At 34.8% G+C, this 26,865-nt stretch overlaps 1 non-coding gene across 1 annotated transcript; it reads left to right on the forward strand.

Annotated features, from left to right (window-relative positions):
• The first annotated feature begins 22,095 nt into the window (after positions 1-22,095).
• LOC114901178 lies at positions 22,096-22,202 on the forward strand. Its single transcript, XR_003795059.1, has one exon. It is a non-coding gene; the product is annotated as a U6 spliceosomal RNA (small nuclear RNA).
• Positions 22,203-26,865: the final 4,663 nt, after the last annotated feature.

The raw sequence follows: 26,865 nt of genomic DNA on the forward strand, positions 1-26,865 counted from the left end.
CAGAGGTAGTTATAAAGCATATCTGTAAGAGCTAGGTAAGTTTTTTTTTAATGTTTAATTTTATTGATGTCTAATGATCCCAAAGTTAATATTTGAATTGAGGTATTCAAATCAGATATCACAGGTTGAAATCACAGTTCAACAACTTCTCTCTAGCTTTGAGCATGTGTCTTGCCCCAAACTCACTTTTCTCAGTTGAGAAACTGGAATTTATTTATTTATTTTAAACTTAATTTTAACTTTTATTATAAAATATTACACATATACAGAACAGTATATATATACTTTAAGTGTATAGTCTTTATGTACATGTCTATCATTTTTTTAACAACTTTATTAGAGTATAATTGCTTTACAATATTGTGTTAGTTTCTGCTGTATAACAAAGTTAATCAGCGGTATGTATACATATATACTCACATCACCTCCCTCTTGCATCTCCCTCCCACCCTCCCTATCTCACCCCTCTAGGTGGTCACAAAGCACAGAGCTGATCTCCCTGTGCTATGTGGCTGCTTCCCACTAGCTATCTATTTTACATTTGGTAGTGAAAATATGTCAATGCCACTCTCTCACTTCACCCCAGCTTACTGTTCCCCATCCCTGTGTCCTCACATCCTTTCTCTTTGTCTGCATCTTTATTCCTGTCCTGCCTTTAGGTTCTTCAGCACAATTTTCTTTTTTTTTAGATTCCATATATATGTGTTAGCAGATGGTATTTGTTTTTCTCTTTCTGACTTACTTCACTCTATATGATCAGCTGTATGTCCATCCAACTCACTACAAAATCTAAATTTCCTTTCTGTTTATGACTGAGTAATATTCCATTGTATATATGTACCTCATCTACTTTATCCACTCATATGTTGATGGACTCCTAGGTTGCTTCCATGTCCTGGCTATTGTAAATAGTGCTGCAATGAACATTGTGGTACATGACTCTTTTTGAATTATGGTTTTCTCAGGGTATATGCCCAGTAGTGAGATTGCTGGGTCATATGTTAGTTTTCTATTTTTAGTTTTTTAATGAACCACCATACTGTTCTCCAGAGTGGTTGTATCAATTTACTTTCCCACCAACAGTGAAGGAGAGTTCCCTTTTCTCCACACCCTCTCCAGCATTTATTGTTTGTAGATTTCTAATGATGGCCATTCTGACCCGTGTGAGGTGATAACCCAAAGTAGTATTGATTTGCATTTCTCTAATTATTAGTGATGTTGAGCTTTCTTTCATCTGTTGCTTGGCAATCTGTATATGTTTGTGAAGAAATGTCTATTTAGACCTTCTTTCCATTTTTGGTTTGGGTTGTTTGTTTTTTGATATTGAGATGCATGAGCAGTCTCTATATTTTGGAGATTAATCGTTTGTCAGTTGCTTCATTTGCACATATTTTCTCCCATTCTGATGGTTGCCTTTTTGTCTTGTTTATGGTTTCCTTTGCTGTGCAAAAGCTTTGAAGTTTCATTAGGTCCCATTTGTTTATTTTTGTTTTTATTTCAATTTCTCCAGCAGGTGGGTCAAATAGGATCTTGCTGTGATTTATGTCATAGAGTGTTCTGCTGAAGTTTTCCTCTAAGAATTTTATAGTCTCTGGCCTTACATTTAGGACTTTAACCCATTTTGAGTTTATTTTTGTGTATGGTGTTTGGGAGTGTTCTATTTTCATTCTTTTATATGTAGCTGACCAGTTTTCCCAGCACCACTTATTGAAGAGGCTGCCTCTCTTTTCTCCATTGTATATTCTTGCCTCCTTTATCAAAGATAAGGTGACCATAGGCATGTGGGTTTTTCTCTGGGCTTTCTATCCTGTTCCATTGATCTATCTTTCTGTTTTGGGGCCAGTACTATACTGTCTTGATTGCTGTAGCTTTGTAGTATAGTCTGAAGTCAGGGATCCTGATTCCTCCAGCTCCATTTTTCTTTCTCAAGATTGCTTTTGCTATTGAGGGTCTTTTTTGTTTCCATACAAATTGTGAAATTTTTTGTTCTAGTTCTGTGAAAATTACCATTGGTACATTGATAAGGATTGCATTGAATCTGTAGATTGGTTTGCATAGTATAGTCATTTTCACAATGTTGATTCTTCCAATCCAAGAACATGGTATATCTCTCCATTTATTTGTATCATTTTAATTTCTTTCATCAGTGTCTTATACTTTTCTGCATACAGGTCTTTTGTCTCCTTAGGTAAGTTTTTTCCTAGATATTTTATTGTTTCTGTTGCAATGGTTAATGGGAGTGTTTCCTTAATTTCTCTTTCATATTTTTCATCATTAATGTATAGGAATGCAAGTGATTTCTTTGCCTTAATTTTGAATCCTGCTAATTTGCCAGAATCATTGGTTACCTCTAGCAGTTTTCTGGTAGCATCTTTAGGATTTTCTATGTATATTATCATGTCATCTACAAAGAGTGACAGATATACTTCTTCTTTGCCAATTTGGATTCCTTTTATTTATTTTTCTTCTCTGATTGCTGTGGATAAAACTTCCAAATCTATGTTGAATAATAGTGAGAAGAGTGGGCAACCTTGTCTTGTTCATGATCTTAGTTGAAATGGTTTCTGTTTTTCACCATTGAGAATGATATTGGCTGTGGGTTTGTCATATATGGCCTTTATTAAGTTGAGGTAAGTTACCTCTATGCCTAGTTTCTGGACAGTTTTTATCATAAATGTGTGTTGATTTTGTTGAAAGTTCTTCTGCATTTATTGAGATGATCATATGGTTTTATTCTTCAGTTTGTTAATATCATTCATCACATTGTTTGATTTACAGATATTGAAGAATCCTTACGTTCCTGAAATAAACCCCAATTGATCATGGTGTATGATCCTTTTAATATGCTGTTGGATTCTGTTTGCTAATATTTTGTTGAGGATTTTAATATCTATGTTCATTAGTGATATTGGTCTGTAATTTTCTTTTTTTGTAGTTTCTTTGTGTGGTTTTCATATCAGGGTGATGGGGGCCTTGTAGAATGCATTTGGGAGTGTTTCTCCCTCTGCTATATCTTGGAAGAGTTTGGAAAGGTTAAGTGTTAGCTCTTTTCTAAATGTTTAATAGAATTCACCTGTGAATCCATCTGGTCCTGGGGGTTTGTTTGTTTGTTGGAAGATTTATAATCACAGTTTTAATCTCAGTGCTTGTGTTTGGTCTGTTTATATTTTCTATTTCTTCTTGGTTCAGTCTTGGAAGGTTGTGTTTTTCTAAGAATTTGTCCATTTCTTCCAGGTTGTCCATTTTATTGGCTTATAGTTGGTTGTAGTAATATTTCATTATCCTTTGCATTCCTGCAGTGTCAGTTGTTACTTCCCATTTTTCATTTCTAATTCTGTTGACTTGAGTCTTTTTATTTTGTGATGAGTCTGGCTAATAGTTTATCAATTTCTTTTGTCTTAAAGAAACAGCTTTTACTTTTATTGATCTTTTCTCCTGGGTCATTCATTTCTTTTTCATTTATTTCTGATCTGATCTTTATGATTTCTTTCCTTCTGCTAACTTTGAGGTTTTTTGTTCTTTCCTAATTGGTTTAGGTCTAATGTTAAGTTGTTTATTTGAGATTTTTCTTGTTTCTTGAGATAGGATTGTATTGCTATAAACTTCCCTCTTAAAATTGCTTTTGTTGCATCCCATAGGTTTTGGGTGGTTGTGTTTCAGTATCATTTGTTTCTAGGTAGTTTTTGATTTCCTCTTTGATTCCTTCACAGATTTCTTGGTTATTTAGCAGCTTATTATTTATCCTCCATGTGTTTGTATTTTTTACAGTTTTTTTTTTTCCTGTAATTGATATCTACTCTCATAGCATTGTGGTCAGAAAAGATAGTTGATACAAATTCAACTTTCTTAAATTTACCAAGCCTTGATTTGTGACCCAAGATATGATCTATCTTAGAAAGCACTTGAGAAGAAAGTATATTCTGTTGTTTTTGGATGAAATGTCCGATAAATATCCACTAAGTCCATCTTGTTTAATGTGTCACTTAAAGCTTGTGTTTCTTTATTTATTTTCATTTTGGATGATCATTCCATTGGTGAAAGGGGGATGTTAAAGTCCTCTAGTATTATTGTGTTACTGTCAATTTCCCCTTTTATGGCTGTTAGCTTTTGCTTTATGTACTGTGGTGCTCCTATGTTGGGTGCATATTTACAATTCTTATATCTAATTCTTGGATTGATCCCTTGATCATTATGTAGTGTCCTTCTTTATCTATTGTAGTAGTCTTTTATTTAAAGAGTATTTTGCTGATATGAGAATCCTTACTCCAGCTTTCTTTTGATTTCCATTTGCATGAAATATCTTTTTCCATCCCCTCATTTTCAGTCAGTATGTGTTCCTAGGTCTGAAATGAGTCTCTTGTAGAAAGCATATATACAGGTTTTGTTTCCATATGCATTCAGGCAGTCAATATCTTTTGGTTGGAGCATTTTATCCATTTACATTTAAGGTAATTATCAATATGTATGTTCCTATTACAATTTTCTTAATTGTTTTGGGTTTGCTTTTGTAGGTCTTTTCCTTCTCTTGTGTTTCCTGCCTAGAGAAGTTCCTTTAGCCTTTGTTGTAAGGCAGGTTTGGTGGTGCTGAATTCTCTTAGCTTTTGCTTGTCTGTGAATGTTTTAATTTCTCTGTCAAATCTGAATGAGATCCTTGCTGGGTAGAGTAATCTTGGTTGTAGTTTTTTTCCCTTTTATCACTTTAAATATATCCTGCCACTTCCATCTGGCTGCAGAATTTCAGCTGAAAGATCATCTGTTAACCTTATGGATATTCCCTTGTATGTTATTTGTTGCTTTTCTATTGCTGCTTTAATATTTTTTCTTTGTATTTGATTTTTGATAGTTTGATTAATATGTGACTTGGTGTGTTTCTCCTTGCATTTATCCTGTATAGGACTATCTGCACTTCCTGAACTTGATTGACTATTTCCTTTCCAATATTAGGGAAGTTTTCAACTATAATTTCTTCAAATATTTTCTCTGTCCTTTTTTTTTGTGTGTGTGGTACACAGGTCTCTCACTGTTGTGACCTCTCCTGCTGCAGAGCACAGGCTCTGGATGTGCAGGTCCAGCAGCCATGGCTCATGGGCCCAGCTGCTCCGCGGAATGCGGGATCTCCTGGACCAGGGCACAAACCCACTTCCTCTGCATCGGCAGGCAGACTCTCAACCACTGCACCACCAGGGAAACCCTGTCCCTTTCCTTTTCTCTTCTTCTTCTGGGACCCCTATAATTCGAATGTTGGTGTTGTTAATGTTGTCCCAGAGGTCTCTGAAACTCTCCTCAAGTCTTTTCATTGTTTTTTCTTTATTCTGCTCTGCATTAGTTATTTCCACTATTTTATCTTCCAGGTCACTTTTCCATTCTTCTGCCTCCATTATTCTGCTATTGAATCCTTCTTGAGAATTTTTAATTTCATTTATTGTGTTGTTCATCATTGTTTGTTTGCTCTTTAGTTCTTCTAGGTCCGTGTTAATCATTTCTTGTATTTTCTCCATTCTATTTCCAAGTTTTGGCTCATGTTTACTATCATTATTCTGAATTATTTTTTAGGTAGACTGCTTATTTCCTCTTCATTTGTTTGGTCTGGTGGGTTTTTACTTTGCTCTGTCATCTGCTGTGTGTTTCTTTGTTTTCTCATTTTGCTTAACTTACTGTGTTTGGGGTCTCCTTTTTGCAGTCTGCAGGCTCTTAGCTCCCATTGTTTTTGGTGTCTGCCTGCAGTGAGTAAGTTTTGTTCAGTGAATTGTGTAGGCTTCCTGGTGGAGGGGACTGGTGAGTGTGTTCTGTGGATGAGGCTGGATCCTGTCTTTATGGTGGGCTGGAACGTGTCCAGTGGTGTATTTTGGGGTGTCTGTGAACTTATTATGATTTTAGGCATCATCTCTGCTAATGCATGGTTTTGTGTTCCTGTCTTGCTAGTTGTTTTTCATAGGGTGTTAAGCACTGGAGCTCGCTGGTCGTTGAGTGGAGCTGGGTCTTTTCATTGAGATGGAGATCGCTGGGAGAGCTGTCACCGATTGATATTACATGGAGCCAGTAGGTCTCTGGTGGTTGAATGTCCTGACCTCAGCTCACCCACCACCAAGTCTTAGGCCTAACTCCTGGATGTAGCGCCAAGACCCTGTCAGCCACACCACTCAGAAGAAAAGGGAGAAAATAAAGAAAGAAAAAATAATAAAATAAAGCTATTAACAATATAGTATTAAAGTAAAAAAAAATAATAAGAAATAAAGAAAAGAACAACAAAACCAAGAAACAAATCCACCAATTATAAGAAATGGAGCACAGGCTCCGGACGCACAGGCTCAGCAGCCATGGCTCACGGGCCCAGCTGCTCCGCAGCATGTGGGATCTTCCCAGACCAGGGCACGAAGCCATGTCCCCTGCATTAGCAGGCAGCCTCTCAATCACTGTGCCACCAGGGAAGCCCCCATATCTATCTTTTGACGAATGTGATTTATTTATTTTAATGAAGTCCAATCTGTCAATCTTCCTTTTTGGCTTATGTTTTTTGTGTCTTATGTCATTAGGATATTCTCCTACATGATCTCCTAGAAGCTTTAGTGTTTGCCTTTTCATATTAAAGACTACAAGCCATCTGGAATGTGTGTGTGTGGGTGTGTGTGGGTGTGTGTATGTGCTGTGAAATGGTAGTCAAGATTCATACTTTTCCACAATGTTGTCCAAAATAACTAGCAGTATTAGATGAAAAGATATTACTTCCCTCCACTATTTTTCAGTGGCACTTTTGTCATTAATCAAGTGTGGATCATAAATACATCATAACTATGTTTGTGGATCTGTAGATTTTATTGTATTCACGGGAATTTAGTCTCTCCTCACATTAAAACCATACACTCTTAATTAGTAGCTTTAAAATAACCCTTTATAGTTAGCTGTATAAATCCTTCAACTTTGTTCTTCTCCAAGATTACTTCCATTATTCTTGGCCCTTTGAATTTCAATCAGTCTGTCATGTCCTGCCAAAAAACCTGTTTGAATTTTGATTGGGCTTGAATTAAATCTATAGATCAATTTAGGGAGGATTTTGCATTTTTACAGTACTGAAGTTTCCAATCCATGAATACAGGGTATCTTTTATTTATCTTAGGTCGTTTCTTTTCCCCTTGACCTAGTTATTCAATTTCAGCATGATATGTCCAAGTTTTTCTTTTTATTTTTCCTGCTTGTGATTTATTGCAAAATTAGAATTTAAAAAGTACCTGCCCCACAGGTGGTGGTGAAGTTTGCATGAGCATGTGAAATGACTGGCACACAGAAAAGGGTACAATAATTGTTACTTATTATCCATAATTTGTTTACTCCTCCTCTCTTGGCTTTCCCCTAGGGACTTAGATTTAAAGTTCGTAAAGTAGTACTGTAAATGTATTTACCCTTGGGGATTAATAAGAGTAGTAACTAAGTTTACCTTTAACTGTGCTACTGTAATTTGTTTTTTCAGAGGCAGAAGAGTGGCTGAAGATAAGATCCTGTCTACCAAAAGAGAAGAAACCAAGCTGATTATATGTGCACTGGAATGAAACAGAAAGAGATATTACGAGCCTATGTAAAATTGAGAATGTGACTACTTGTGACATCTTAAGGAGTCCAGGTGTTAACCCATTGGACACTTGTCTGTTTCTAGCCCTAGAAATGCATTACCATGGGGAGTCTGTAAGATCTAAAAAAGTACTAAAACTGATGCATTCCATGATAACTGAGGTAAACTGGTCAAGCTGTAGCTCAATTTTTCATGTCAATTTTATCTAATCTAAATCTTAGATTTAAATAGTTTAGTTAGCAAATGTTTTAAACCACAGCTAAATATTCAGATTTAAATTGGGGTCTTCAATGAAAAAGTGCAAATAACTATCAAATCCTGTGAACTGTACATAGCTCTAAAGCATTTTTTTTTTCTTGCGGTACACAGGCCTCTCACTGTTGTGGAGCACAGGCTCCGGACGCGCAGGTTTAGTGGCCATGGCTCACAGGCCTAGCTGCTCTGTGGCACGTGGGATCTTCCTGGACCGGGGCACGAACCTATGTCCCATGCATCGGCAGGCGGACTCTCAACCACTGCACCACCAGGGAAGCCCTAAAGCATTTTTGTCATTTTTTTCCTATCAAACCAAATTTTTGGTTTTGGCCTGCATTATTTGTGAAAATAATACTTGCATGTTTATGTTAATATACAGCTGGAAGAGAGTACATAGCAATTATGTGATGACTAAAAGGCCCAAAAACGTAATAGTGATATTTTGAACAATTTAATCCATTAAAAACTCAGTGAAGCAAATAACAAAAGTACTTTTAACATATGGTTGTAGTAAAAGAAGGACTGGTAAACATTTTAGTATAATGTGATATTTTTGAGTAATTTTAGTTCTTAAACCAATATTTTCAGAAAAATGGCATGAAAATTTTTTTCATCATCAGAATTCTAATTTTTCACATCATTTTGTCTAATCTCCATTATAGAGATTTTAAAGTTTTCTACAGTCATTTCCTCTGACTTTTAAGTACATATTAACTCTTACTCTCTGAGGCAGTCTGCAAGCCATGTCTGTCACTATCTTTCAAACCCAGAAGTCTCATCTCTACTTCCTTGTCTTTCTCTGACAGTTGCCCTCTGGATGCCTCTTTCTTCCTCAAGACCAACTGATCTCTGATGTCCAACTTGAAAGTCACCCCCTCTTTCTACTAGTGCATATTTATTAGCTACTGTGTTGTGCATACTACTTTATCTGCATCTAGCTTTTGACACATCTCCTTTATCATGACTCACGGTTTGTCATGAAATCCCAGAGTAATAGTCAACACGTTTTCCTCTTCCTTTCCTCTTCAAACTGATTCTCATTCTCTCTCTCTCTCTCTCTCTCTCTCTCTCTCTTCTAATAAACTGTTCACATTCACTTTGTCATTACCTTCTAAATTGCCCCATTTTGGGGGCATCTTTAACATATACTTCTGATAACAGTCACATTGTCATTGCCAGCTCATTCCACTTTTATGGCTTGTACTCTGTTTGTCCTCTTCTTACTTTTATAACCATTTCTTCCCTTCTTACTGATTCTTCTCCAAGTGTTTTCTTTTAAAATTGTTTTACCTCTGACATGTGCACACAATTTCTGTTGTGTCCTCATATACAGCATCATTTTGATAAAACACAATTACTAATTATTTCTAAATCTGTATACAGTGGCAGAATTCTCTCTGTTAGTATTTAATTGCATTTGTAGACATCTTCACAAAAGTTACTTTCAAGCATCTTAGACATAACACATTCAAACACATCTTCTTGACCCCAAACATACTTCTCTTTTCTATTCCCTGATACAGTGAAAGGCACCAATATCTGTTTACTTACAGAGCCAATTTAGGGTCCTAAATATTTCACTATCACTCATATGATACCTTCACTCATTTACTAAGTCTAGGGTGTACTACTTTCTTAATATTTCCCCCTAACATCCCATCTTAACCCTTCCAACTACCAGCTTAATTGGGACTGCTACCACTTTTCAATCAAATCACTGAAAACTCTTCTAATTGTTCTCTTCTGTCTTTAATTTGGACCATTTCTTCATCTGAACCTACACTAATCTTTCTAAAATTTACATCTGATCAATTCCTCCTCCCCACACCATTTAAAACTCTCTGATGACTCTTCAATCCTTTTTGCCCCAACACCTGAGGCCAAAGTTGAAGAGGCAGAGTTGACATCTGAATGAGAACCAGGTGGGGTTTTTCCCCCACAAATTGTCTTATTTTAACAGCTTAATAAAAACTTCCTAAACATCTTATTTATGATCATCCAAAACTTATTTAATATATGAATGTTTTGGGAGAGGAGTATTTAGTTTTTTTTGTTTGTTTTTGTTTTATGTAAATGAATGAGCAAAAGAAAAGAGTGACCATTGTGACTTTGGACCATGAGAAATAACTAAATGACTTTGAAATGTGCCTGAACTAGCTGCTAATTTCCATGTGGGGAGAAAGTGTTCAGTGTTCTTTTTTTTCTTTCTTTCTTTGTTTTTATGATTCTCATGGTACCAGTGGTGTACAGGACTATTACTGATACTTACAAATGAAAAATACATATTCAGCTGTAAACCACATTCAAGAGTTATATGGTTGACAGAGGCTTGCAGAAAGCAGCAAGAGCTGTACTTAAAAAAAAAAAAAAAGCTGAAAATAATCAAAATGAACTTAGTAGCTGAAGGATGGGAGAGTAAAAAGGACAAGTCAAAATCAGGTCAGAATGTCAAAGAGATGGAAAAATTATACATAGTGGCCCATGTAAACTTACTTGATATTCTTTTGCTAAGCTTTGTATCAGGGAGAAGAGTTAATAGCTAAGCTAGTATTTTTTTTTTTCCTGATATAGATGCCTACAAACCCAAATAAAATTTAAGATCTAGGCATTTAAAAAATCTATTTCTTTCTTTTTTTTTTTTTTTTTTTTTGTGGTACGCAGGCCTCTCACTGTTGTGGCCTCTCCCGTTGCAGAGCACAGGCTCTGGATGCGCAGGCTCAGCGGCCACGGCCCACGGGCCCAGCCGCTCCGCGGCATGTGGGATCTTCCCGGACCAGGGCACGAACCCACGTCCCCTGCGTCGGCAGGCGGACTCTCAACCACTGTGCCACCAGGGAAGCCCTCTATTTCTGTTTTTGCTCATTATTTTGGGGGAACTTTAAAAAGTGTGTCAAAATAAATGAAATGTGGGCCCTGAAATAAAACCAAAATTTTTAATTTTAAAGTAGACTACTGAGAATGTTCCAAATATGAATTAAAATTGTATGTTTCATGCCTTCTCCCTTCCTTGTATAGCAGCCTTCCACAGGTATCTTCACCACCTGAACTATCCCATTTTCCAATATATCCTATAAATATGTCCCATAAATATATCCCATACTAATTTTCCTTAAGTATATATCTGATCACTCCTAAAGATATAAAGAAATTTCCACTCTGCAACCTCTCCAATTCTACCTCTACAGTTGTTAAAGTTCTATGCATGTATTTATTTTCTTCCCGATTCTCTCTATGCATCAATAAAAACATTGTGCTCATAATATTTAAATCACATACTATTTACCAGTTAACTTTTCTTAATTGAAAATAACTCAATAAAATGAATTATTAATTAATTATGATACATCCTCACAGTGAAGGATAACAAATTGAATTTTATTTTGAAGATGTACCATATTTAAATAGTCATTTTATGATTGTAATTTTCAGTTGTTTCTAGTTAAATAAATAAATCCTTTATTTTTACCCTTATGTGTATATATCTTTAAGATAAAATTTAATAAGTGAAATTGTAGAATTAAAGACTATATGTATTTAAATATTGAAAAACATTGACAAATCACTATCAAAGATTTAGCCAATTTACCTTCTTATCACCAAAATATGCAAGTGCCTATTTCTCCACAATCGTTTCTAAACAGAGTATTATAAAATGTTAATCTCATTTTCAATGTTATCCATAAAAGATGGTATATCACTTACTTTAAGTGCCATTTCTTTATTTAAAAGTTTTGATATATTTTCTTCTGCCTATTTGTCATTTATAATAATTTCCTTTAAGCTTCCATTTTCTACTAGGTTAATATTTTCTCTTAGAATATTGTTTTGTGTAAATTCTGTATGTTATATAACAACCCTTTGTTTTATATTTGCATTAAATTTTTCATTTAAAAAAATCTTTGATGTATTATTTTTAATGTTATTTTTAGGAGCAATGTATGTAATGAGTATTTTGTGGATTTTTGGTTTTGATTTCTTATTTATAAAAATCTTCTATACTCTACATCTCATGTTCACAACTAAACCCAATTTTGATATTACTTTACAATTACTTTTAAGAAATATCTGCCTATATTGACATAAACTAATTTTGTTTTTAGAAAAACGGAATAGCTGTTATATATTACATGTTTAGTTTATGTGAAGGAAACTATTATTTTCAGTTATGAATTGTATTAATAGGCTTCATCAAATTCTATTCTTGTTTTGGCAAAATAAACATCACAGTAAATTAATGTGTATTTGATTTCAATCACCAATCATTTTCAGATTTCATATTAATATTCAATAAATGATATATGTAAACATTCCTCTTTTTGCAATTATTGTGATGCATTTTATATATTTTATGTTGGTTTAAAAATTTAAAAATTTCCTTCTTTTTAGGGGTAAATAAAATTGAATTTATTAGTATCTTAATACTTGAAAATAATTCACCTGTGAGTCAATATGTGTCTGTCGCACATGGAGGATTCTTGTATTTAGAAATTGTGTTTAGAAAATTCGCATTCTTCAAGGACATTTAACAAATTTGGGTTTTTTATCTCTTATTGAGACATAATAAATGACTTGATGAAGGAAGTTATTTTTATGTCCTTTGCATCTTCAGATAATTTAATATTAGGTATCTTGGCGTTTTTTTTTTAATTTATTTGACTACTTAATGGTTGACCAATTTTTTGGATTTTTAAGTATCACCTATTGCACTAAATTAACAATTTACCTCTTATTTTTTTCCTATATTATTGGTGTTTCTTGGGGACTTCCTTTTTAGCTCTTTTTTAAAAAAATATTTATTTATTTTTGGCTGTGTTGGGTCTTTGTTGCTGCATGCGGGCTTTCTCTAGTTGCAGCGAGCAGGGGCTACTCTCTGTTGTGGTGCATGGGTTTCTCATGGTGGTGGCTTCTCTTGTTGCAGAGCATGGGCTCTAGGCGGTTGGGCTTCAGTGGTCATGTCATGCAGGCTCAGTAGTTGTGGTGCACAGGTTTTTGTTGTTCCATGGCATGTGGGATCTTGCCAGACCAGGGCTCAAACCTGTGTCCCCTGCATTGTCAGGTGGATTCTTAACCACTGCATCACCAGGAAAGTCCCTTTTTGCTTGTTTTTACATTTGTTTTATTTTATTTTTCTTGAAAATAATATTTTAGTGGTAACCAGAAATGATCTCTGGTGGGATTAATGAAAAGATTAAAAAAAGAAGAAAGATAAATACAAGGTAAAAAATGTGAAAATGATGTAAAGTTACTTTAATAGTAGGCAAAGTAGAGACTTATAAAGATGATTTTCCAAAGGGAGAAACTACACAGCAAAAACCTAAGCAGAAATAAAAGCTTCTTATGAATGAGAAAGCTTGTCACAGAGACACACAGGTGCTGACACCACCAACAGGGGTGAGATTAACCCCAGTGCCAGTCTTTCTGACATTTGCTCAAGGTGTATTCTTTTTATTTTCAAAATAAAATACCATCTGAATATAATCATTCTTGAGGTTATGACTATTTGATTCTGAGCTCATAAGGAAAAACTAACTCTATGAAATGTTCCCAACATTTATTTTAAGACTAGATGAATCAAAAAGAAATATCTGCATAGCCTTGTCCAACAGGTCCAAGTTAGTTGGATTCCATTCTGTAGTTAATTTCCTTAGCTATGATTCATTTTAATTGGAGAATAAACTGAGTAGGTCTACATATTTCAGGCAAAATGACAGAAATGAGTATTAATTACTATTACTATAGCAAGTATTTGAACAATTTATTGGGGGATATCAGGTATATGAATTAAACAAACTAAGGTATTTCACTTAAATTCAATTAACTCACTTTTTGGCAAGGAGTAAGAATGAATACCTTGACTTCTATTTATTGGCCAGTATGACTTGTGTCTAGTATATTTTATATTATTTGTTCATTTTAAATATCATCATGACCTATGCTTCCTTATAAACTTTAATGATAAATATTTATTTTATTTAATATTCAAATTTTCATTTCTTGGTCTTTCCTTCAGGGAAACCTCTTAATAGTTTTTAAATGCTATCGCAGGCATTTTTGAAATCATTCTTTCTTCATGAAAACAAGCTATCCCAGACTAATTTGGATATTTTCTGACCCAATTTTGGAATTCATGGATGGATGAAATGTATTTTGTTGAGTGGAAGAAACCAGACTCAAAAGGCCACACACTATATTATTTCAGTCATATAACATTCTAAAAAGGCAAAACTAAGGAATGGAAAACAGAAATATTTGCCAGTTATGGAGGAAATGATGGCTGACGATGAAAGGATCCATAAGAGAATTTTTAAGATAATGGAGCTGTTCTGAATGGTACTGGAGTGGTGGATACATGGTTTTATGCATTTATCAAAGCCCATAGAATTGCACATCACAAAGCATGAGTTGCAAAGTATGCAAATTAAAAAATGTATCAAGTAAGTACCTGGCATTCCCAGAATGTAATGCAGACTGTGAGAGATTAAACTAACTGAGTAAAAAATTCATGGCATAACCTTACGCAGGGAATGGAGATAAAAGGAAGTTGATTTAATTAACACTGAAAAACAGTATTTAGACCAAAAACTGTAAAGTTAAAGAGAACTGTAACCATGCATAAGCACTGTACTCTGGTTGGTAATTGTGCTCCGTTTTGAGGTACAGTATAACAATTCTGAATCTGCTTTATAAATCTATTCAGGTTAAACAATTATATAAGTGGATAGTGGATTGTGGGGTGAAGTTTCTCACTGTTGGACAGGGAACATATAGAAAAGCAAGAGAGAAAGGCTAGAATGAATGACGTGGTACTGAATTGGAGCAGGAGACATTGGTATGAACTTAGCTTTAGTTTAATATAGGTACAGATGGATAGATATAGAAATAATGAGAGATATGTATGTTATTTTATATTAGTAGTATCCATGCATATATATTCTAGATAGTTTGCTGAGAGATTCTAGAAGCAATAATAACCCATTAGCTAAGAGCACACCCAGGACCTAGTTTTTGGTTTCTAAATGTCTTTATTCAATGAAAAGGACATGGGAAGCTTGTAGAAATGTCTGATTGTAAGGCCAGGTAAGGTAATGTACCAAATGAGGCTGGAGCACCTTTTAGCTCCAGAAAGCAAATAAGTACTCAAAAAGCTAAGGGGGTGGGCATGTCAAAAGAATATAGAAGCCAAATTGGAGGAGCTACTGATGGTCAAAGCTGGAACAATTTTACCAATAAAATGAATAGTGTGTTACTGGATTAAAAAACAATGTATTAAACAAATTGTTACAAACTGATGTAAATTAATGATTGAACAAGTAAATAAATGGGGGAGAAGGCACAAATCCTCCTTACAGAAGAATTAAATGTAATATAAGTAAATACTGCCCCCTCCAGGAGATGGAGCTGAAATCCATGGTTATTCATGTTAAAATGCTTAGAAAACTAAATTAAAAGGAAAGTTCCTTTATTTGAAAAAGAGTATATTCAAAGATCTACAAAGATCATATTTAGTGGTTCATATTAATATCTTTCTACTTGTGAATAGGAATGAGACACAGGAATTCTAGCCAGTGCTACAAGCAAGGCAAAACAATTAAATGAATGTATGATAGAAAAGAAGGAAAAAACATTTAATTTATAAACAAATGACGTGATTGTGTATATGGAAACTCCAAAATAATATATTAAAAATTGTTATAATTTGGTAATTCAAGGTTTCTGGATTCAAGGCTGTATATAAAACCATACATTTCTATACATTAGTGACAAAAATAGAATGTGAAGCTTGTATGCTATTATTTATAATAGCATAACAACATATCCAATGCAGAAAAAAAAAATATATATATATATATATATATATTTTTTTTTCGGTACGCAGGCCTCTCACTGTTGTGGCCTCTCCCGTTGCAGAGCACAGGCTCCGGACGCACAGGCTCAGCGGCCACGCTCCACGGCATGTGGGATCCTCCTGGACTGGGGCACAAACCCGTGTCCCCCGCATCGGCAGGCAGACTCTCAGCCACTGCGCCACCAGGGAAGCCCAGAAAAATAGATTTTTTAAAAGATGTGCAAAATCTCTATAGAACATTAATTAGTGCTATTGATAAAAATTAAAGAAAATCAAAATAACTAAAAGGTTATGCCATTATAGATACCTAAAGAGTGAAAGTTGTAAAGATATAAGTCCTAAATCTATAAATTCAGTGCAATAGCAATAAAATTTATTCAGAATCTTGAGAAGTTTGATTCGGGGTGGGAGGGTAGAGGTGCAAATTGATAAGGTTATTTGAAACTTTGTATGAAACATACAGGGAAAACAGCCAATACTAACTGACAATAAAGATGGAGACATCTACTGGATACCCAGGGTCATTTTAAAGCTCCATGATATAGGACAGTATATTGGTGCAAGGATAGACAAATAGAGCAGTGGAACAAAATAGAAACTACAGAATCAAATGCAAACATAGTCATTTGATGAAGGATGATGATATCATTGCAGTGATATCCACTGCAGTGCAGTGCAGAAAAGATGATTTTCAGTAAACAGTATATCTATTCCTCTACGCTTTCCCCAATAAGTCTTTTATGTTTCTCTTAAATCTTTTTTATTTTTCCAATGTTCTTGTCTAACATATAGTTATTTCAGGAACGCTGACTGCTAAAAAACAGACTTGAGAGGCTTGACTTTTACCTCTTCACAAAGAATTTTATATTATCCTCCGTCCTTAGTGTGTAACTCTTCTGAAGATACTGGCTTTGTGCTTGCCTACTTATCAGATCCAAAAATCTGGTGCAAACAAAAACAAGTACAATTTCCTGAGTGTTGATTGCAAACCTAGATATATTGAGGGCGAAATTTCCAAATGTTTTATCATTCCCCATGAACAAATTAATTTCTGCTATGTTACCTGCTTACTTATGTTAATTATTGCCTAATAATCATACAGGTATTTAATGTTATGAATGTTGTTTTCAGTACATTTTTAGACCTCTCCCCCAGGTTAGGCTTTTTTAGAGCTTTCATTAATTTGTTTTCTAATTATTATGCAATATGAGATTTACTTTCTCTTTTTACCCCTTAGTTAAAAGGGGAACATGTGTAATGGGAGTTGTTACATATGTCTCTAGCTTTTAAAGTATCACAGTTTCCCTACTTACTATTATTATAGTCTAGATTTAGTGAATTGAGTCCTCAGAAGTTTGTCTTTAATATTGTTCCATTTTAAACTATCATTGTTTTGCCTGTAATATTTTTCTCCCTTTTCTGTAAATATTCAACTGCTTCAGATTATTTTATGCTCTTTTCACTGCAGTTTGCTTAAAAGCTAAAATTAAACCTCCCCCAGCTCTTCCTCTTAATGAGTTTACTGATATTCTGAAAGGATGAGGTTTCTGATACGTTGCAGTATGGTCTGGTAGTATTGAGTCCATCTTGTCACAGTTTTTATTTGAAGGAATTGAATTGTGAGTTCCTTTCTTTCTCTATGTAAATCTTCATTACTGGTCTTCCATTTTTCTTGTTGATTGTTTTCTCAGAGGCTTTCACTGAGAAACTGAAAAGGTAAGGGTTGTTGTAAGTGCATCAATTCCAACCTCATCTCCCAGATGTATATGGAGAACTAGTTAACTTCTGGGTTGTAAGAGATCCTGGATCTCCTAGGGAGAAGAAAACATATAGGTGGAGTGCTACGTAGAGTCTCTGATACTCTTACTGTCCACTTGTGAGACCAAGTTTGAGCTTAACCTCAGGTGGTGGCTGAGCAAATCCATGTTGTCACACGTATAAACCGCCTTTGTATTCTGTGTATTCTTGGGTGTTTTAGAAGGTTCCAGAAGTCAGATGATATTTTAAAGGTAATAGTGTCTTTATTTTACTTTATTCAACATAACATAGACTCTTTCTTCTGCTTTTATCTGTAGGAATTTTTACATTTTTATTTTGAAGAATATTATACTCTACATTTTTTAAATATTGAAAATCCCTAGTTTAATCACAAAGGTCTTGAAGGCCTTTTGGAATATGTTTTCTGTGTGTGTGTGTGTGTGTGTGTGTGTGTGTGTGTCCTTTGCTAATATCATTTGCCTCCATATGTATCTTCATTTAGTTTTTTAATGTGCATACTAAAATATAGACCTTACTGCCCTACTAAAATCTAAATTTTTAAAGTTTTTTCACCTTGTGCCATCTTTTCAGAGAAAAAAGGAGAAGAGAAAAGGAAATATCTGCAGGACGTAGGTCTCATCATTTTTGTCATTCTATTATTTAAGCATAATGTTCTCTGGATATTTGTTAATTTTACTTTTCCACTATAGCTCAAAACTAACCTTGAACAAGCAAGACTGTACTCCTCAACTGTTTACCAACATGCCAAGGCAAATTCACTGTTAGTCTTCTCTTGCTAGTTCTAATCTGTACATTTAGGGGAAAACAATATAAGCCAGTATTATTGAGATCCAAACCCAATTGATATATTCCAGAAATATAACTTCATTGTAAGATCTTAGCATCTCACATTCATAAAAAATTCTGAGAAGGGTTCTCCAAAGAATAAGCTTGCTGAGATTCTAAATCATAAGCAAGGAATTGTCAAAACAAAGAAACTAAACTGAGAAGAAAAGTTTAGGTATGAGGCCAATAGATTAAAGACAAAGAGCCAGATATGAGAAATATTTACAAATAGAAGACAGGATTTAGAGATTGAGCAATTTCTGAACTGACAACAAAGGCTTTCTATAGATTGCTTGTGACCTTAGAAATGGATAGAAAAGAAGCATTAAAGGAAAGTGAACCCCATATTTCCATAGCTCCTAAATGCTGAAACTGCAAAGCCATATTAAACTTCTTTGCAAAATATCACTCACCTGGGTCATGAATTCAGTGAAAAAATGTACAGAAAATAAACAGACATATCTTTTCACAACTAATCTGAAAAATAAAGCACCTTGGAGATTTCTGCCTGATACCTCATCATCAAAAATAAATGCTTGTAAAAAAGAGGCCCAGAATCTCAAAGAAACATTACCTTTATTGCATCAGAAAATATCCACAGTTCCTTTCATCAGAATGCTGATTCAGGAAAATCTAAATATTATTTACAGAATGTGTGATAATGAGTTGTAGTATCCAACCATCAAACACCTATTTCCACAAATAATTTATTATCAAGTCTTATTAATACTACCTCCTAAGTGCTTCTCATCATTCCTATTGATAACTGATCTTAGATGAAGGAGCAAAAGCAATACAGTAGAGAGTAGATACTCTCTTCAACAAATGGTGCTAGAACAACTGGGTATCCGCATGAAAAAAAAATGAATCTAGACATGGACCTTAAGCCATTCACAAAAATTAACTCAAAATGAATCACAGACCTAAGTATGAAATGCAAAACTATAAAACTCTTAGATGATGACATAGGAGAAAACCTAGATGACCTTGGGCATGATGATGCCAATTTAGATACACACCAAAGGTACAATCCATAAAAGAAACATTTGATAAGCTGGACATTATTATTATTAAACATTTCTGCTCTGTGAAAGATAATGCTAAAAGAATGAGGGGGCAAGCCAAACCTTTGGAGAATATATTTGCAAGGGACACATCTGATAGACTATGGTTATCTAAACTACACAAAGAACTCTTAAAACACACCAATAATGAAACAAACAACTCATTTTAAGAATGGGCCAAGGACCTTACCACATCTCACCAAATAAAATACACAGATAACAAATAAGCATATGAAAAGATGTTCTACCCTTATGTCATCATGGAAAAGCAAATTAAAATAATGAGTTACACACCAATTGAAATGGCCAAAATCTAGAACATTGATAACCCCCAGGGTTGACAAGGATGTAGAGCAACAGGAACCCTCATACATTGCTGATGGGAAGGCAAAATGCTGCACCATTTTGGAAGACACTTCGGCATTTCTCACAAAACTAAACATACTCTTACATACAATTCAGCAGCCACACCTGTTGATATTTACCCAAAGGAGTTAAAAACTTATATCCACCCGAGAACATGCTTATGGTTGTTTATAACAGCTTTATCCATAGTTCCTAAAATTTGGAAGTCATCATGTCCTTCAGTAGGGTAATGGATAAAGTGTGATACATCCAGACAATGTAATATTATTCAACACTACAAAGAAATGAGCTATCAAGCCATGAAAAAACATGAAGGAAACTTAAATGCCTATGACTAAGTGGAAAAAGCCAATCTGAAAAGGCTATTGGAAACCTGATACTGCTGTAAAAATAAAGTCTTGGGCTTCCCTGGTGGCACAGTGGTTGAGAGTCCGCCTGCCGATGCGGGGGACACGGGTTTGTGCCCCGGTCCAGGAAGATCCCATATGCCGCGGAACGGCTATGCCCGTGAGCCATGGCCGCTGAGCATGCGCGTCCGGAGCCTGTGCTCCGCAATGGGAGAGGCCACAACAGTGAGAGGCCCACGTACCGCAAAAAAATAAAATCTTAAAAACAAAATCTTTGCATCATGTGCAGAGCCCCAGAGTTATGAAAGGACACTCTGATGAGGAAGTATGAGAAATTGAATGTGGCTAAACAACCGTGATACGGGAGTAACTGCAGGGAATAATTTGAAGAAAGATTGGAGTCACATCATGAAAGATCGTAAGTGCTGAACTAGGAAGTGTGTATATCCTACAGTTAATGGGAAGTTTTCAAAAAGGAAAGTGATGTGATGGCATTTGCTATTTGAAGACAACTCAGGTAACACTGTAGAAGACTCACTACATTGTGGGATGTTTCAAAGAGAGAAAAATGTCAATGAATGAAGCGTATTCATTCAATATAAGTCTTGGTAAGGCAAAATTCTGTAAAGTGTATTGATTTAGAAGGTTTTGGCCCTTGTCTCAGTTTATGAGAGGTGGTGTAGCATAAATGTACAGCCTGGTAAGCTTGAGACCTTTCTTGTTTTTTATCCAAGTAGAAGGGATACTGTTAGTGATTTCAAAAAGGCATGCCAAAATTGTGAGAAATAGTAGATGTTAAGCTCCTGAACTAAAGTGAGTGACAAAAATAGATGCTTACTTGTTGTAAGTCTTATGCTTATGGACAGACTTTCTAAAGATTAATTTCAAGAATGGCTTTAATTTTACATATAATCAACAAAATGCCATTGGCCTGTTTTGCTTAACAAATGCCTGTAATTTTCTTTCTTATAAATACAATTTCAATGTTGTATCACTGGATTATTTCTGTTCCTCAAGTGCTATTTACTACAACATTATATATACTCTAGCAACAGTGGGTTGGAGGAGAACTTTAAACCACACTGACCGAAACCTGATTCTACTTATAATTCAAGATGGAAATTGGCCCTCCTTGGTTTGACATAACAGTCCTTGTGTGCCACTACTTACCATGGCTGATGGCAGTAACTCACTTGATGCCCAATAACAATGAGCCACCATAAGATGTCACAATAAGCCGGGTGATGATAAGATTCTACACCATGATTATGGCTGCAGAATAGATTTGAACATTTATGGTGATGTATCAATGAGTGATCTCATTGAACAGGGAAGTTGAAGTGGCAAAAATAAATCAATTCTCATGCTTTTGGAATGTTAGATTGTATGAAGTTTAATATTATGTAAATGAGAAGTTATCTTTCCCTTTATTCACTATTTTTGATCAAGTCCTGCTAGCACCTATTTGAACATATAACTCAGCATTTCTTAAAATTATCTTTAACAGATACACTTATGCATAATCATTATTGAGAAACATAGGATTTACTGAAGACCTAGGAGAGATATTAGGTCACACACTCCTAATAAAAAACAAAACTGTCTAAAAGTATCTACTTTTTTTTTTTTTCTTTTTGCGGTACGCGGGCCTCTCACTGTTGTGGCCTCTCCCTTTGCAGAGCACAGGCTCTGGACTCACAGGCCCAGTGGCCATGGCTCACGGGCCCAGCGGCTCTGCAGCATGTGGGATCTTCCCGGACTGGGGCACGAACCCATGTCCCCTGTATTGGCAGGTGGACTCTCAACCACTGTGCCACCAGGGAAGCCTGATATATTTCTTTAAATCCTTGAATATATTTGTAATAGTTTCTTTACTCTTTTTTTTTTTTTAATTCCATCTACGGCATGGCTCTTCTGAAGATGCTACTGAATGTCACAGATGTTTAATGGCATCTTTACACTCACACAATGTCTCTATATCACACTCATCAGACAAGCATCCTTCTTTTTAAGTTTTAAAATAACAAATGCTGTCAAAGATGTGCAGCTTTGCTCCCTTTGACAGCACATATACTAAAATTGGAATGATATAGAGAAGATTAGCATGGTCCCTGCACAAAGAAGACATGCAAATTCATGGAGCATTCCATATTTTTACTAGAGAAAGAAGAACAAACAAAACCCAAAGTTACCAGAAAGAAAGAAATCATAAAGATCAGAGCAGAAATAAATGAAACAGAAACAAAGAAAACAGTAGCAAAGATCAATAAAACTAAAAGCTGGTTCTTTGAGAAGATAAACAAAATTGATAAACCATTAGCCAGACTAATCAAGAAAAAGAGGGAGAGGACTCAAATCAATAAAATTCAAAATGTAAAAGGAGAAGTTACAACACACACCACAGAAATACAAAGCATCCTGAGAGACTACTAAGCAACTCTATGCCAATAAAATGGACAACATGAAAGAAATTGACAAATTCTTAGAAAGTTATAACCTTCCAAGACTGAACCAGGAAGAAATAGAAAATATGAAAAGACCAATCACAATAATGAAATTGAAACTGTGATTAAAAATCTTCCAACAAACAAAAGTCCAGGACCAGATGGCTTCACAGGTGAATATATGAAACATTTAGAGAAAAGTTAATACCCATCCTTCTAAAACTCTTCCAAAAAATTGCAGAGGAAGGGGCACTCCCAAACTTATTTTACGAGGCCATGATCACCTTGATACCAAAACCAGACAAAGATACTATAAAAAAAAGAAAATTACAGACCAATATCACTGATGAATATAGATGCAAAACTCCTCAACAAAATATTAGCCAACAGAATCCAACAACACATTAAAAGGACCATACACCATGAACAAGTGGGATTTATCCAAGGATTCTTCAATATATGTAAATCAATCAACATGATACACCATATTAACAAATTGAAGGAGAAAAACCATATGATCATCTCAATAGATGCAGAAAAAGCTTTTGACAAAATTCAACACCCATTTATGATAAAAAAAAAACTCTCCAGAAATTGGACATAGAGGGAGCCTACCTCAACATAATAAAGGCCATACATGACAAACCCACAGCAAACATCATTCTCAATGGTGAAAAACTGAAAGCATTTCCTCTATGATCAGGAAGAAGACAAGGATGTCCACTCTCACCACTATTATTCAACATAGTTTTGGAAGTCCTAGCCATGGCAATCAGAGAAGAAAAAGAAATAAAAGGAATACAAATTGGAAAAGAAGAAGTAACACTGTCACTGTTTGCAGATGACATGATAATATACATAGAGAATCCTAAAGATGCTACCAGAAAACTACTAGAGCTAATCAATGAATTTGGTAAAGTTGCAGGATACAAAATTAATGCACAGAAATCTCTTGCATACCTACACACTAATGATGAAAAATCTGAAAGGTAAATTAAGGAAACACTCCCATTTACCATTGCAGCAAAAAGAATAAAATACCTAGGAATAAACCTACCTAGGGGGAGAAAAGGCCTGTATGCAGAAAACTATAAGACACTGATGAAAGAAATTAAAGATGATACCAAGAGATGAAGAGATATACCATCTTCTTGGATTGGAAGAATCAATATTTTGAAAACGACTATACTACCCAAAGCAATCTACAGATTCAATGCAATCCCTATCAAATTACCAATGGCATGTTTTATGGAACTAGAACAAAAAAATCTTAAAATTTGTATGGGGACATCAACGACTCTGCATAGCCAAAGCAGTTTTGAGGGGAAAAAAAACAGAGCAGGAGGAATCAGTCTCCCTGATTTCAGACTATACTACAAAGCTACAGTAATCAAGACAATAAGGTATTGACACAAAAGCAGAAACAGAGATCAATGGAACAAGATAGAAAGCCCAGAGATAAACCCATGCACCTATGGTCAACTAATCTATGAAAAAGGAGGCAAGGATATACAATAGAGAAAAGACAGTCTCTTCAATAAATGGTGCTGGGAAAACTGGACAGCTGCATGTAAAAGAATGAAATTAGAACACCCCCTAACACCATACACAAAAATAAACTCAAAATGGATTAGAGACCTCAATGTAAGACTGGACACTATAAAACTCTTAGAGGAAAACATAGGGAGAAAACTCTTTAGGATTAATCACAGCAAGATCTTTTTTGATCCACCTCCTATAGTAATGGAAATAAAAACAAAAATAAACAAATGAGACCTAATGAAACTTCAAAGCTTTTGCACAGCAAGGGAAACCATAAACAAGACGAAAAGACAACCTTCAGAATAGGAGAAAATATTTGCAAATTAATCAACTGACAAAAGATTAATCTCCAAAATATATAAACAGCTCATGCAGCTCAATATTTAATAAACAAACAACCCAGTCCAAAAATGGGCAGAAGACCTAAATAGACATTTCTCCAAAGAAGACATACAGATAGCCAAGAAACACATGAAAAGATGCTCAACATCACTAATTATTAGAGAAATGCAAATCAAAATTACGATGAAGAATCACCTCACTCCAGTTAGAATGGGTATCATCAGAATATCTACAAAAAACAAATCCTGGAGAGGGTCTGCAGAAAAGGGAACCCTCTTGCACTGTTGGTGTGAATGTAAATTGATAGAGCCACTATGGAGCACAGTATGGAGGTTCCTTAAAAAACTACAAATAGAATTACCATATGATCCAGCAATCCCACTACTGGGCATATACCCAGAGAAAACCATAATTCAAAAAGACACATGCACCCCAATGTTCATTGCAGCGCTATTTACAATAGCCAGGTCATAGAATCAACCTAAATGCCCATCAACAGATGAATGGATAAAGAAGATGTGGTACATATCTACAATGGAATATTACTCAGCCATAAAAAGGAATGAAATTGTGTCATTTGTAGAGAGGTGGATGGATCTAGAGACTGTCATATAGAGTGAAGTAAGTCAGAAAAAAAAAGAAATATTGTATATTAACGCATATATGTGGAACCTAGAAAAATAGTACAGATGAACCAGTTTGCAGGGCAGAAATTGAGACACAAATGTAGAGAACAAATGTATGGACACCAAGCAGGGAAAGCAGCAGCAGGGTGGGCTTGGGGGTGTGCTGAATTGGGCGATTGGGATTGACATATATACACTGATGTGTTTAAAATTGATGACTAAGAAGGACCTGCTGTTTAAAATAAATAAATTAAATTAAATTTATTAAAAAAAAGTGTTCAGCAACACAACTCATATCCTCTAAGAGGAAATTTATATTTGTGAGCTCTGAAAATTGTTCAGTTTACAGCTCCCTAGCAGTAGCTCTTTCCCAGTAATTATTATTTGCCTGGCCCTGTGTAGTTGACCCTAAACATGTAGACATTAGTATTTAACCAAAGACTCAAGAGGAACTGTAAGCAGATTTCAGAGGCCCTCATAATCTACCCTGTAAAGTCTACCCACTATTTCTCTCAACTCTATTATTTGTCTACTCAACCCAGCAAGACTTCATACTTGCTTCTTCATGGTCTTGAAAGAAATGTCAATCCCAAAACCAGTGTGATGACAGGGCTCACTTAGTTTTTGACCGTGTCTCAAGACCCACAGGCTATGCTGCCTGTTACACATTGTCTGAAAAAATCATTTCATATATTTTGTAGTTGGTTAGAATAGAAGGACAATTCAAATACCATTTACTCCATCATGGGTGCTCATTGCTTTTTAAATAAATAACCTAATATCATTAAATATCTGTTTAATAAAAAGAATGCAGTCTAAAGACAGGCTTTTTAGAATTGACTTAGTATTTAATGCAAGTTATATATCTATCCCCAATTGCATAGAAAACATAAAGCAGCAAAAGCTCCTCAAAGGAATTTGTAGGTAATTAGAAGGGATTAGATAATAATGAAGGTATATTTTGGATACTGAATAATCCCCAAATAGATAAAGTTACATGAAATCATATGTGTAAATATGTGTGTTGACCTAGATTTTCTTAATTAAAAAAAGGATGCACTGTCTGATATTTATGAATCAAATAAACTTGTAAACCTCTTGAGTAAGAGTTTCAATTGTTTTTCACCTACGTTGGATTCACATTTGCTGGAATCATAATAAACTTCTCATCTTCATGAGATTCAGCTAAAAGAGTGCTGATACCTTTGAGAAACCCCATATATTTTAATAATCAATACGCATATAAAGCCTATATTTGAATTTACTGCAAACATTTTAAGAATACTTACCTTTTGAATTGATCATTTCCAAAATTTGTTGAGGAATGCTGGTCTTTAAGTCTAATTCTTTGATATTACTAATTTAACTGGATAAGACTAGTAGATTAGTCTATGCAAGATAGAAGCATAGACTCAAAGCTTGAATCAAGTTACAAATGTAAATATACTTTACTACCATGATGACAACAATCACAGCTAATGTTATTAAGTGCTTAAATATACCAGGGACTCTTCTGAGTTATTTATGCAATTTTTAATCCTTGCAATCTACTTTTGAGGCAATCTCTATTTCTATCACTACTTTATTATTTTTTCTATCACTACTTTATTGATGAAATAACAAAGACTCAGAAAAGTGAATATTTTTGTCCAAAGAGTATTTTGGACACATAATCTACTTTGACAAAAGACTAAGCAAAATCAGAATTTAAGCCCTGACAGTCTGATTCCAAATGACATCTTTTGAATAAATTAGATGTCATTACTAAATTTGTCACAAAGAAATGTCATTTCTTTAGTTCAGTAGTAACAATTATCATGGTGTCCTGTGCCCATAGACTCTATGAGAAAATAAAGATTGGAGTA

This window comes from Monodon monoceros, unplaced genomic scaffold, assembly GCF_005190385.1.
Source record: "Monodon monoceros isolate NGI ecotype Baffin Bay Population unplaced genomic scaffold, NGI_Narwhal_1 Super_Scaffold_19, whole genome shotgun sequence".
Classification (NCBI taxonomy): domain Eukaryota; kingdom Metazoa; phylum Chordata; class Mammalia; order Artiodactyla; family Monodontidae; genus Monodon; species Monodon monoceros.